General features: G+C 52.6%; 1 protein-coding gene and 1 non-coding gene across 10 annotated transcripts in view; one reads left to right on the forward strand and one right to left on the reverse strand.

Moving 5' to 3' along the window:
- The window catches only part of SLC39A11 (solute carrier family 39 member 11), a 224,310-nt gene that overhangs the window by 176,043 nt on the left and 34,029 nt on the right, over positions 1 to 14,238 (reverse strand). For 2 of the 9 annotated variants that reach the window (XM_070394339.1, XM_070394346.1), the window contains exons 2-3: positions 11,931 to 12,004; positions 6,774 to 6,847 (exon numbers count right to left, since the gene is read on the reverse strand). The gene's annotated coding sequence lies outside the window, so the exon portion shown is untranslated. Of the gene's footprint in view, positions 1 to 700; positions 809 to 2,473; positions 2,559 to 6,773; positions 6,848 to 11,930; positions 12,005 to 14,238 lie in introns of those variants that run through there. The other 7 variants (XM_070394349.1, XM_070394338.1, XM_070394341.1 and 4 more) reach the window with 6 other exon arrangements.
- LOC138995284 (small nucleolar RNA U3) lies at positions 7,566 to 7,778 on the forward strand. The gene has a single exon (XR_011468599.1). It is a non-coding gene; the product is annotated as a small nucleolar RNA U3 (small nucleolar RNA).

Here is a 14,238-nt window from a genome sequence, read left to right on the forward strand (position 1 = left end):
CGGTCCCTTTCGGTGACTCGCACGTGTTCTGAGTTCTGACCCCCTCCGCCTGAGCTGGCGTGTCTGGATTGGTGTATGCACCTGTCCACCACGCATCCCTCCGTGAAATCATCTAACTCTGGAAGCAGGGATGTGGGGACACTGAGGAGACCAGGAAAGAGGTGACGACACTGGGAAACAGTTCCCGAGAAGCTCCAAGAATGTGGATTATGAGCTGGAGGAAGGGAGGGTTTGAGGGTGGCCTGCCCGCCCATTCTGCCTGTTCCTCCTGCCCCTGCAATCTAATCAAGGTGCAGGTATTACCATGCGGCTCCCGGGAAGTCCGGGCCCCAGGCATGGGGTCTGTAGGGCCATGGTGAGGCGGGTCTGAGTGTGTCTTGATTAGAATCATCGGTTCTCTCTTCTCCAAATACAGGTGACTAGCTCAGGTTCCTTCTAGAAAGTCATCCACTAAGCCCTGATCCAACCTTCCACAGCTCCCGTGGCCTGCCAAGGGCACACTCCCCCGACTGACCTTCAACAAGCCCACCGGCAATTCAAGCCTGTGTTTCCATCACCCGTATGCCCTGCGTGGGCACCAGCTCAACCGAATTATTGATGGCACCTGGGACAAGCCCCTGTGGTCCTGCCCCAGGTCTCTCTTCACACGGTTCCTTCCCAGAATCCCTTCTTTCCCAACCTCCACCATCGCATCCAGTACCTTCTGTTGCCCACCTACTGCCAACTTCGATTCCACGCTTGCCGATCCTCCACTCCCGTCCCTGCACGCATCTTTGGTGCCTCCTTCATCTTTCACATCATTAGCTGCCTAAGAATAGGAATGATGCTTTTCCACATTTGGCACCCCGTACATACTAGTAAGGCTCTCTGGCACCCGGAAAATGCTTGCCGAATTACTTATGGCACCGTGGACAAGCTTATCTAAACAGGACCCTCAGTGAGGACCAGGAAAGGGAGCCATCAGTGACATGGCCCCCAGCCAACTGCCGAAGCTGCAGTTACACCACTGCCCACCGAGGGACAGAGGGAAGGACCATCCGCGCTTGCGTTTGCTCGGGGAGCCTCCTCTGGACTTGAGCGAGTGTCAGTCCCTGCTCTGCGGTGACAGGGAACCGGCCTCTCGCTGCGGAAAGTTACCGGGCGGAGGAACCCACGTGCTGAAAAGCCCTGTGTTCTGCACACAAACATCGGGGCCCAGGGCCGCCTCTCAAAGGGCCCATTCAGCTCCTCCCTGGTCTTCCAGCTCCCACAGGGCTGGGCTCGGCCCCACGGGGCTCAGCTGCCAGGCCCGGCAACGCTGGGCCAAAGACGCTGCCTCTCGCTACTGACCCTGGCAGGAAACTCTGACGGAGGGTGTAAGGGGCCCGTGGGCCACGGGGCTCAGCAGCATAACCAAGACTCAACCCCAGGAAGGCTGTGGGTCCAGGGGAGCCCAGTGAGCCCAGGTGAGGAAACCGGGGCCAGGAAACTGCCAAGTCAGTCGGCACCTATAGATTCAGACTGTGTCCCCGCAGCCTAAATGGAACTCAGGATAGCGACTGACCAAACAAAGAAAAAGAAACTGGAACAACTTCAAGACCCAGAGTTCAGGAAGTGATTCCCCTGCCCCGGGAGGCCTGGCCAGGCCCACGGAGAGTCCCAGGGGAACAAAGACTTTCTCCAGCAGGTAGACCAGTAACACTGTGGGGACAGGGCGTGTCCGCGCCCGGCACCTCAACAGCAGCTTCCACAATGGGGCCCAGTCTTCCTGGGAGCTGGATGCTAAGTCATGACCCTTGATTAGACTGCAAGGGGGGTATTCTCTGCCCACCCCAACTTTAAAGGTGCCCACACCACCCCAGGGGTGTGCACTCTCCTACAGTCAGGGTTAGGGGTGGGCTGATCGAGATTTCTTTCTTTTCTCTCCTGGTTGTTGCCCTGCTTCCCAGAGTCAGCTGCAAGATGCTGGCCACGCTGCAGAGGTGGAAGGGCACTTAGGGGAAGTGCACACAGCGCCGGGCTCCGCAGCGGGGTCCACAGAAGTGACTGGGGCTGGGGCTGCTGTGACTGGAACGGTGTGGTCGGCAGAGCCCCTGACCCCGGGGAGTGGGTTGGAAATGCACAATCCCAGGCCGGCTGCACCTGAACCAGAGTCCCGGTCAAGTTCAGGAGGCGCACTGACCCCCAGGGCCGGTGAAGGGGGCCCAGAGCAGCCGGAATCACAGCCACCTGGGCTCCCAGGACCGCAGGGTCCCCGCCGTGAAGCTGGGTGAGGGGGTCCTGGAGAACCGGCACAGGGAGGCAGGTCCACACCCTCCAGCCGGCCCCCTTCTCCCTCCTCTGCCACCTGCCGCCGCCGCCGGCTTCCCTCCAGCCCGCTCGGGTCCCCAGGGCATTCCCTTCCCAACTCCGCGGGGCCTGCCAAGTCCCACGCGCCGGCCCGATGGCCCCGGCCCCCGCCCGCCGGCGCCGAAGGAGAGAAAAGCCGACTCACTAGGCTGCCCTCTCACGCCCCCACTCCACTGCCATCAGCCCCGCTGCGGCTCGCCGGCTCCACCGCCGAAGTCACTTCCTGCTTCCCTCCCGCACACGTGTCCCCGCCGCAGGCCCCGCCCCGCGGCCGTGACTGGCAGGTCCCGCCGGAAGAATAAATTCTCTGGTTCACCGCCTCCTGCGGGCTCGGGAACGGATCGGGCGGGTAGAGCAGAGCCTGAGGCCAAGCGCCAGGAGCGTTCCGCAGTACAAGCCACTGTAGTCTTATCGGAAGCCACAGAATCCCAAGGAAACAGACTCTGGAACGTCCCTGACGTCATGTATGTCACAGCGTTTCCCATGCCCTGAGGGAGCGGATCAAATGTGTTGGAGAGGGTCTGGGGGTGGGGGTGGGGGAAGGGTGGGGGTGGAGGTTGGGGGGAGGGGGTGGAGGCTGGAATCTCCCACCATCAGCATCATTCTCTAGGCCCCTGGCCCTCAAACCACAGCTCCCAGCAGAGTCACCAGGAGCGATGTCAAAATGCAGAAAGCTAGCCCCACCGGCATGGCTCAGTGGTTGAGCATCGACCTATGAACCAGGAGGTCACAGTTAGATTCCAGGTCAGGGCACATGCCCCAGTTGTGGGCTTGATCCCCAGTAGGGGGTTTGCAGGAGGCAGCCGATCAATGATTCTCTCTCATCATTGATGTTTTTCTCTCTCTCTCCCCCTCTCCCTTCCTCTCTGAAATCAATAAAAAGACATTAAAAAAAGAACAAACACACAGAAAGCTAGCACCCTGAGAGGTTCCGGTTCTGGAAGTGTGGGTGCGGCCCGAGACTTTCTGTTCCGAACTAGGGTCACTCTGAGAACCAGGGCCTAGGTCAAGAGCGTTGCTCTCTGAGCCTTCTATAAAAAGACCAAAGGCACCACTGCTGGATTTAGCCAAAAATTAAAACAGGATGCTTGGTTAAATTTGCATTTCAGATCAACAACAAACAATGTTTTCGTGTCAGTATGTGCTGTGCAGTATTTGGGACACACTGTGCTAAAAAAACATGTCATATTTGCTGTTCATGAGAAATTCGGATTGAGCGTGACATCCTGTGTTTTCTCTGACGACCCTGCCAGTGGGTAACGTGGGCAGAAGTATGGCCCCTGATCACAGTGGCCATGACCGGAGGGCCCAATAGGAGCAGGCCTCTTTTGCCCAGTCACTCACACTGATGATGGCACCACATCCATATACGGCGTCAGGACGATGGCGTGGTGACCGTCAGACCGGGGAGAGAGCCAGACCGGCTGTGCTGGTCAGCTGTGGCTGCCGTGAGAAAGTTCTGTTGTGTATAAGCTACCCAGTCTGCGGATTTTGGTACTGACAGTCCCGGGAGAGACACAGCAGACACCTGCTGGGGGAGCCTAGGATTTGGGAAGGAGGAATCCCAGTTCCTAGTGGGAAGGATCTACTAGGCAAGGAAGAAAGCAGGGCCCCCTCAGGAATCAGAAACCAGCCGGCCAGTACCTGAGGTTTCCAGTTTTCCAGGGGGCCTATGAAATGATTAAAACAATAAAAAATATTGTATCTTGGACTAAAAAAAAAAAGCTGTAGCAATTTAAATTAATAAATGTTTAACTCAATGCCTATTAAACCTTGTTAATTGTTGACTTTGGTATTCATAAAAATTTAATTATGTTCGGAAAACAATCTGAGGCTTAGCTTTTCTCACTTCGAGAGAACTCCTTACTATGCATAATAATGGCCAGGAAACCCAGCCAATCATAAATTAAACAAGCTTAGAGCCAAATCATTTCAAAAGCGAAATTATTAAAATCTGATTACTTTTATGGGAGGAGGGAAGGATTGGATGTGGCACGAGAGAGTGTTTTAACATGCTTGGTGCACGCCGGGGTGAGATCTCCAAAAAGCAGGGGTTCTTTAGGGGCCTTCAACGATCCGAAGAGGCCCCAGGGAACACGGAAGGAGGCAGGCTTCCTCTCACCGGGAACCCACGGAGGGCAGGATGGTGGGGAGGGAAGCCCCCTCAAGCACAGAAGAGAAGGCAGGGAGGTGGTCCCTCAACCGTCCATGGTCAAAAAGAGGAGACCTCAAGGCTCTCCAGACCCCCCTCAGACTAAGCTGGGTGACAAGACCAGGACTGGGAATGTGGCTGCTGTAATGAGGTCATCTGATTAGTCCTGTGTAGTGGATTGAATGGTGGCCCCAAAAAAGATCCCAACCCCTGACACCTATTGTTGTGTCTTTACTTGGGGAAAGGGTCTTTACGGGTATAATTAAAGATCTTGAGATGAGCTCATCCTGGATTAACCGCTGGGTCCCTCACTGGGCTGGCAGTACCTAAGTCCTATGGCACATGGACTTGTAAAAAAGAGAAGGGGAGAAGGCAGGACACAGCACAGGAGGCCATGTGAAGACAGAGGCAGAGATGGAAGTGATGGGGCCACAAGGCAAGGAATGATTGGAGCTGGAAAGACAGGGAAGGATTCTCCCTTAGAGGAGAGAGAGAGAGAAAAAAAGAGAGAGAGAGATTGAGAAAGAGAGAGAGAGAGAGAGAGAAGGAAGGCAAAAGGGAGGGAGGAAGCCATCTCTCTGTGCTAACAGGAACTATCTCAACCTTACAGGCAATTCAGCTCATGAAACCCGACAACCATGGGTCCGTGCTGCCTGTCACTACTTGAGCCAACTGAGCAGAGACAAGGTTGAATCCTATATGAGCGTTTATTCCAATCCTGCCGGCAGTACGGGAGAGCGGCAGGTCATCCACAGAAATCTGCTCCCCTCCCCACAATCCAGCTGCTTATATTGGGTAGAAGGACACAGATTACATGGGAAAGTAAGAATTACAGGCATGGGGAAGTAAGCCAGATATAATGATTACGGGTCACAGGCAATGTGGGTTGGGTGGGGGGCGGGGGCAGGGGTTTGCAAAGGAGGGTGGGCGCCTCCAGGACCAGACTGTTTCAGCAACAAGGTTGCTGATCTTTCCATGATGATAGGCAGTTCTCAGAAAAGGAGAAAGGAGAATGGACTGACTGCACCCGAGGTTAACTCCTGTGTCCTGGGGCACACAGCTCTCAGCCAGCTTAGAATGTGCTTTCTCTAATCAGAACAGAACAATCACGGTGAACAGAGCTCATGATTCATATTTCTTATAATTATAGCTAGTCCCCTATTCTATTTCTGCCCCTAATACTTCCATAGGTTGAACTGTGTTCCCCATGAAATTCACATGCTAGAGTGTCCTAACCCCCAATACCGCAGAGTGACCTGCTTGGAGAGGGGTCTTTACAGAGGTGAACAAGTTACAGTGAGGTCATTAGGGTGGTCCCTAATCCAGCAGGACCGGTGTCCTTATAAAGGGGAGACGTGGACAGAGACGCGCATAGAGGGAGGTGATGAGAAGGGACACAGGGAGGAGACAGCCGCCTCCAAGCTAAGAAGCGGGGCCTGGACAGATCACAGCCTCAGGAGGAACCCACCCTGCTGGCACCTGGAATTCGGGCTTCCAGCCTCCGGGACTGTGAGCTGGTAAATTTCTGTTGCTGAAGCCACTCAGTCTGTGGTATTTTGTTCGGCAACCTACACAATAGAGGGCCGAAGGTCACTGTGGCTTACATCATAAAATGTAGTGCTGGGAACAACCTCCAAACCCTTCCGGTCCAAGGATCTCACTTCACAGATGATGCAGAGCTTGGCTGGTGCCGGAGTGGGGCTGGAACCCACACCTCCCATTGGCCCCACTGCTCCCACATGTCACACATTAGTGAGTCCCTAATCATCCCAAACTGTCGGACGAAGGGCATGGTTTTCCATCTCAACCGTGAAAATGATGACTGTAAGCAAGGCTATCGGGAATGGGTCAGAGCACCAACGCTCGCATAAATGTTTTAAGTGCTTTCTAGGCACACCCACTAACAGACAACCAAGGTTCCCATTTCACGTCTTAACACATCTTTATATAGATAGATAGATAGATAGATAGATAGATACATATATTTTTATTGATTTCAGAGAGGAAGGGAGAGGGGGGGAGAGATAGAAACATCAATGATGAGAGAGAATCACTAATTGGCTGCCTCCTGCACGCCCTACACTGAGGATCGAGCCTGCAACCTGGGCATGTGCCCTGACTGGGAATCTAACCAGGACCTCCTGGTTCAGAGGTCAACACTCAACCACTGAGCCACACTAGCCAGGCAACATCTTGAAAACAAGAAGCAGGAATACCACAGTGATTCTCATGACGAATCTACAACTCCTGTAAAATAATTTGTCATTGAGACTTTGCACAGGTTCACACTGACCTTTCACCTAACGTCGTCGTAATCGGCAAGTGTTCATAGTCTTTCCACGTGGCCAGGAAGCCTCAATGGGGGACCTGCAAGAGAGGATAATACAGAAAGCCTCACACGCAAACAATCCTTTACCTAATTTAAGGGGATGATGGAGTCTCCAAATCACACGGTGCCCTCTGAGCTTGCTGATGGGGTTGGCCCGTCAGGGTGATCTCCCAGGGACATGCCTAATACAACGACTTAAAAGATGGGGGGAAAGATATTGATCACTCTAACGCTGCACAAAAAGATAGTTCAACAAATTACAGAACATAAATACAGTGGGCTTCAGGCAGGGCATCAAAATGATAAATACCCTCACAGCATAGGAAATACCCGTATTAATGATACTGCATTTTGTGGAAAAAGCAATAAACAAAATGTCGTTTGTTATTACAATAGTAAAAAAAATGCATGTTACAGAAGACTGAAAGGGAATTCTAGAAGTTAAAGCAGTTGAGACATGGGGTGATGAGAGTGTAGAGGTTTTTCCCTTTCTATAATATTATGTCCCTTTCATAATTTTAAAGTATGCTAATGAGGTGTAAAAGAAGGTGAATATAGAAAACAAGGCTCATGGGGCTGAAGTAAAAAGACCTCAAGTCAGTATTGGAACTCCTGACTCTCAGCCCAAGACTCCCAGCTAACAAAAGAAACGCCCAAGTATATATATGGGTAAAATAGCACCACATTAGAAAACCTCGCCCTCACCCTAATATGTGTGGCTTTTGTTCACTCCGGAAACGCCCACAGTACTGTGTTAAGGCTATACTTTCAGGGATCGTTTCTATAGTTCGTTACTAGAGAAGTTTCTCTGATTGTGTAGAGCACCCAAAACCATGAGGAGGAGGCACAGTGTTCTCTCCTGAGCATGAAGCTGGCTCTTGGTGTTGCTTCTGCAACTGTCACTTGCCATTGATGATCGTTCTTCTCTTCCTTTGGGAGGGCAAGAGGAGAGGACGCAGTCTGAGTGGTTTCTTTAAAAAAAGAAAAAGAAAAAAAAAGAAATGCCCGCCCTCGCCAGTTTGGCTCAGTGAATAGAGCATCGGCCTGCAGACCAAAGGGTCCCGGATTCAATTCCGGTCAGGGGGCATGTACCTCGGTTGCTGGCTCATGCCTGGCCTGGGCCCTGGTTAGGTCTTGTGCAGGAGGCAACCAATCAATGTGTTTCTCTCTTATTGATATTTCTCTCTGTCTTTCCCTCTCTCTTCCACTCTCCCTAAAAATCAATGGAAAAATATCCTCGGATGAGGATTAACAAAAAAAGTAAAAAATAAAAATAAAAGAGATGCTGTGCTTATATCCAGAGCCACTTGGATGTTTCAAACACCCAGCTCTTTAGAAAGCCAGGTTCCCTTAAAAATTTCCACGATTTGTTTTAATCAATCACTTCCCCAGCATTTGCTTCACCTCATTAGCTCTTCCACAGGCCAGCTGCAGAATGAGGTACGCAGTCTCCATATCACGGGAACCAAAGCCCTAAGGAAGGGCCCTGCCTCCCCCACCCCCTACCCCCGCCCCCAGGAGCCGCAGGGCCTGCCTGTCACGTCGCTTGCCTCCCAGTTTCATAGACAGATGGTTGGCGGGGCTTTGGCTCAGACAGAACATCTGAGCCCTGAGATGCCCACAGATGTGTGGGCCCCCATCACCTACCAGAGCATCTCAAATGCTCCCCAGATACAGCCCGGGAACCACAGGTCCTCCTCGTCCTGTCAGCCCCAGAAAAATACAAAATACAGGGCCCTGGACACCGACCCAGCTGCCGTCACGGGGACACCTGACAGGTGGACTTCGGAATGTTATCTCCTGAGGTGCCTGCTGGGGTTGAGAGGACTGTGCCTCGTTCTTCCAGAACCTTCTATAGCCGTGGGAAAGCACTATGACTTGTTAATACTAAAATCTGCTTTGTATTCATTTTAACAAGCATCAGTTATCTAATAAGTAATCATCTCTCTGCTCACTATAAGTCACCTATTATTATTTCTCCAAAAAATGATAATATTTCTCCCAAAAAATCGTTTGTGTGTTTTCAAATAAACTATGTTAAATGTGAATTAATTCTTAGCCCTGGTCAGGTAGTCCAGTTGGTTAGAGCGTCGTCCCCCTATGTCAAGGTTGTGGGTTTGATCCCCAGTCAGGGCACACACAAGAATCAACCAATGAATGAATAAATAAGTGGAACAACAGATCAGAGTTTCTCTCTCTCCCCTTTCCTCTCTCTCTCTCTCTCTCTCTCTCTAAAAACCAATCAATAAATAAAAGAATTAATTGTTTTCCCCATTTTTAATCATCAAAGACACACGCATGTAAGTACCAACCAGAGCTCCCGATCAACACGAGCCACCAGCCACCGACCCAAGAGGCTGGCACTCCCACTCCGGCCCAGAGCAAAGAAGCTGGACTGAATCCGCCTTTGCCTCGTTTGTTCTTGGGAACATTAGCAAATGATGAACACAATACCAGGCGGTCCCTCCAGCTCAGGAACCCCAAGCTGGGACTCTGGCTGCAGGGAGTGGAGCATAAAGAGAAACACACAGCCCTTGGCTCGGAGAAACCAGGAAAGCAATAATGTCAATACATCACGCAAACCAGGTAGCTGTGTGAGTAGCTCCCAACCCTGCCCGTTGCTGTTCTAACAGGGACGCGCATCAGTTTTTCCTACCTAAAGCGAATTGTAACAAATGAGTGCGCTCCCTCTGGTGAGTAGAAGAGACAGTAAATATTTGTCAAACAAATGAGCGGTGACCTAGGTTTTCTGAGACTTACTTTTTGCAGGGCGCATTCCCAGACAAGACTTCTGGCACGGGATCTCACAAAAACCCTTAAATGCAGAAGTGACGGGCGAAGGAAGTACAGCTGCTGCCTCGGAAGGCTGCTGAGCCTGGGGTGACAGGGCTGGAGAGGGGCGTGGGGAGGAGCTCGCTCCAAGATGGTCTCCCTTCTAAAGTGCTTATTCATTCTCTTCTCTCCAAGTGGCTTCCCCGTGTTTGAACCTTTGTCGGGCCAGATGGGTGACTACACAATTGGAAACCAGGGCCACTTGGATTCAACGCAGAAGTCCGAGAGCAGAGAGCGTTGAGGGCTGGAGGAGTGGAAGGGTCGGGAAGGCAGAGAGGAAAGGAGAGGGCTTTCTTGACAGAGAAACCGTTCAAGCAAAGGCCCATGAGCAGAAATTAACCAGGAGTGTTCGGCCAAGCTCATAGGAACGGGCCAAGCCAGTTTGGGGAAGGTTAGATAGCGAGCTCTACCCTGACTCCCCAGCAAACCCCATCTACACAGTCCTTCCGTCTAGCACACAGCCCTTTACTGTATAAAATCCGGGGCCTTTTAAAGAAAAGATCCATGTATATTCGTCACCCACTGAGAATACAAGCTCCTTACGAGAGGTCAATGGGGGCAAACGGAGACATAGGTAATACTTGCAACAATAAAGAATTGTTTTGAAAATGAGTGTAGAAATACCTCAGGCTTTTGGTCTATCAATTACAAAACGTATCTCCTCGAGGGCAAAAACCTGGAGAACTCTACCAGCCAGGAATCCCTGAAAGCTGCAGAGCCGCACGGCCTGCTCAGAGGAGGGGTGCCCCTGGGGTCGGTGGCTACAGGGAGGGGAGGAGGAAAGTGGGGAGGTGGAGGGACCTCTGGCAGGGATATAGGTCCCAGCCAAGGATGAGACACACACACACAATGTGCCCCGCTATCAGGCCGTGAGGTTTCCTGGCTTCATAGCTGCCTCTCTCCCCAGAACAGGAGAGAAACCAGAGCACGAAATAAAAAGTCTTCTTTCAGTCCCCAACGCGATGTGCTCAGAGCCTTCCTCGTGAAAGGCCCAGCCAGGCCCTTCCCCTGGGTGACCAACCGTCCTGGTTTCAAAAGCCCAAGGGGTGCCAGAACCGGTTTGGCTCAGTGGATAGAGCATCAGCCTGCGGACTGAAAGGTCCCAGGTTCGATTCCGGTCAAGGGCATGTACCTGGGTTGTGGGCATATCCCCAGTAGGGAGTGTGCAGGAGGCAGCTCATCGATGTTTCTAACTCTCTATCTCTCTCCCTTCCTTTCTGTAAAAAAATCAATAAAATATATTTATTTTTAAAAAAAGCCCGAGGGGTTCTCTGAGATGGAGAGGGCTATGCCTGGTTCTTCTAGAACCTTCCACAGCCATGTGGGGAAGCACCATGTGGGGAGGCATGAGACCAAAGCAGGGCTGTTTTGGGGTTTCACTGGAACAGTCTGGACAAACCAGAATGAGTTGGTCACTCTCCATCCCATCACACGTGGGAAGGAGAGCTGACCATTCCTGCCCAAAGCTTTGCAAAGGGTTCTCCCATCATCCAAGTGTAAAAGAATCGTAGGAGCCATAATCCCAGTCCCTCCACAGGCTCAGGAACCCCCGGGGCCGGGGCAGCACCTTGCGACCCGCTCTGCGACCTATGCACTCACAGCACACGCATCCCCAGGAACTCCCAGGTGCTGAGTCTGGTAGAGAAGCAAAATCTCCCTCCAACCTGATGAACCAGAGCCCACACTGTACCCACGTCCCCGGGCTAGTCCTCCCTACAGTCAAGCGAGTGAGCATGTGCTATTTCTTGTATTGTTTCAAGATCAGGGAAACCACCCAGAAGTGCCCAGTGGGTGACAGCTTTTCATTAGCAAGGACAGCATGGCACTGCAGGAAGGCTGGGGTGGGCACTGCTGAGACTGTATTGGGTTTCCTCTCTTCCTTCTCATCTCCAGATCGCCAAATGTTTTAAGTGCTTTTCAGGCACAACCACTAACAGACAACCCAGGTTCCCATTCCACGTCTTAACACATCTTTTTTAAACATATCTTTATTGATTTCAGAGAGGAAGGGAAAGAAAGAGAGATAGAAACATCAGTGATGAGAGAGAATCACTGATCAGCTGCCTCCTGCACGCCCCACACTGGGGATCAAGCCCGCAACCTGGGCATGTGCCCTGACCGGGAATCTAACCAGGACCTCCTGGTTCAGAGGTCAACACTCAACCACTGAGCCATGCTAGCCAGGCAACATCTTGAAAACAAGAAGCAGGAATGCAGTGATTCTCATGACGAATCTACAACTCCTGTAAAATAATTTGTCATTGAGACTTTGCACAGGTTCACACTGACCTTTCACCTAACGTCGTCGTAATCGGCAAGTGTTCATAGTCTTTCCACGTGGCCAGGAAGCCTCAATGGGGGACCTGCAAGAGAGGATAATACAGAAAGCCTCACACGCAAACAATCATTTACCTAATTTAACGGGATGATGGAGTCTCCAAATCGCACGGTGGCCTCTGAGCTTGCTGATGGGGTTGGCCCGTCAGGGTGATTTCCCAGGGACATGCCTAATACAACGACTTAAAAGATTGGGGGGGGGAGTGTGAGGGGGGGCTGTCCGTGCTGACAGGACACCTAGTTAGCAGCACCTGGCGTCCTCCCACCTCTCCCTGTGGTGACAACCATCAGTGTCTCCAGATGCTGCCCAGGGTTCCCCAAGGGGAAAACAGCCCCCAGTTGAGAACCACCATCTCAGCTGAAGAAGAGACGCTCTTAAGGCGACAGGGGGAGGCATGCGGGCGCTGCTTCCGCCAGGGCAGGGAGCTCATTAAAGTTTCAAAAACTAGGCCAAGCTGATCCCTGCAGGCTCCTGGAGAGAACCATCCGGGTGACCCTGGGCCCACCCGGATGAGGGGACGCTTTCTGTGGATGACACTCATGAAGACAAACAGCCCCTCGGCCTCCAGCTCCACCGCCTGCCCCTCCGAGTTCAGCGCGCGGCATCATTTAACCCACAGCGCACAGGGAAGACCTAGTCCCTTTGTATCAGAGAGCCAGGCTGAAGGGAGCCGCGGGCTTCTAGCAGCATTAAGAAAAAAAGAAGACTGGGTCGTTTCTGTAAGAACCACAGAAAGAAACCGTCTGGCTCACTCCTGAGCCTGGGTAGCATGAGACATAAGACCAAAGCAGCCGGGGCTGTGGCTGCTCCGTCCCCTACTGTCCCCATAGCCCCAGGAGGCTTAGGGACTAGGGGGGCGGGGGTAGGGGGCCCCACTCTCCCCCCCCCCCCTTCCCAGGCATATAGAGAAGATGAACTACTGTATTTTGTCGGTGCAAAGATGCAGGAACCTGCCCCCAGCCCCACATCGGCATTTCGGGAATCTGATGCATCCTGCAAGGTTACAGCTGCCACCAGCGAGGTGGCGGGTGGGAAGCAGCCATCGCATGAGCAGGATCACGCTCCCCGGTGAGAAAAGCAGGGGCATGAAACTCACAGCGGGCCCTGGGAGGTGGGGAAGGCGCAGAGGGGGACTCTCTTGACCCGGGAGAGAGAGTCACGGAGACATGACAGTATAAGCCATAGAGCTTGGGGCGGTCTGTCTTTTTTTCATTCTTGATAGTTTCCAGAATAATGGTGCATCCTCCCTCGGGTTGATGGAGTCAACGGGAGGCCGCCGGCTGCTGTCCAGCGTGGCTTGGGTCACCGATCTCTCTCGTGATACAGTGTAAACCCTCTCTTCGGCGAGGAGAGACCACAGTTAGTCACTCTCTTCCACGCAGCACTGCCCAACGATGATTAATGGGCCTTCTCTCAGCTTGTTTTCCTCCTCCAGGCTCTTCCTCACAACCCACCAGCAGCTCCATTCCCCAGGCCTCTCAGCGTCCCTGTGGCTTTCTCCACATTCCCTCCAACCAGCTGGGGCTTTTCTTGAATGAAAGAGCATCCATGATAGGAATGGGATGAGCTGCCAGGCCAAGGCGGGCACCTGGAGCCCAGCCGCACGCTGCGGGCAGAGGCTGGCTCTGGGCCCTGAAAACAAGCTGAATCAGGGAGGGCCTGCGAACCCCTGTGGCAGCCGGGACCCCAGAGTTCTCCAGTGAGCCCTGAAACCAGAGAGGGCAGGCAGCAGATCAGCATGCCCCTCCTCCCACCGTGATGTCTGTGCTGCCAGCCATCAGCCCTCAGACCTTTCACCCAGATTTCACCTTCAGGGCCTGTCTGAGCACCGAGGTCCCTCCCTGGCAATCCAACAGGAATTGACTGGATGCTAAAATAATCCCTTTATAGCCAGATAAAGACAATCTGGAGGGCTCGGCCAGCGTGGCTCAGTGGTTGAGCACTGACCTATGAACCAGGAAGTCAAGGTTCGATTCCCTGTCAGGGCACATGTCTGGGACGCGGGCTCAATCGCCCGTGTGGGGTGTGCAGGAGGCAGCCGATCAATGACTCTCTCTCATCATTGATGTTTTTATCTCTCTCTCTCCCTCTCCCTTCCTCTCTCTGAAATCAATACATAGTTTAAAAAAAACAACACACACACAAAGGTGGACACCCCTGGTCTGTGGCCATAATCTCCCTTCTGTATGTTCTTCCAAAATCCTGCTCAGCAAATGCACACTTTCATCGACACGTCCAGGCATCCGGTTCACCTGAGCC

This window comes from Myotis yumanensis, unplaced genomic scaffold, assembly GCF_028538775.1.
Source record: "Myotis yumanensis isolate MYYU_CA2020_CCGP unplaced genomic scaffold, mMyoYum1.0.hap1 SCAF_16, whole genome shotgun sequence".
Classification (NCBI taxonomy): domain Eukaryota; kingdom Metazoa; phylum Chordata; class Mammalia; order Chiroptera; family Vespertilionidae; genus Myotis; species Myotis yumanensis.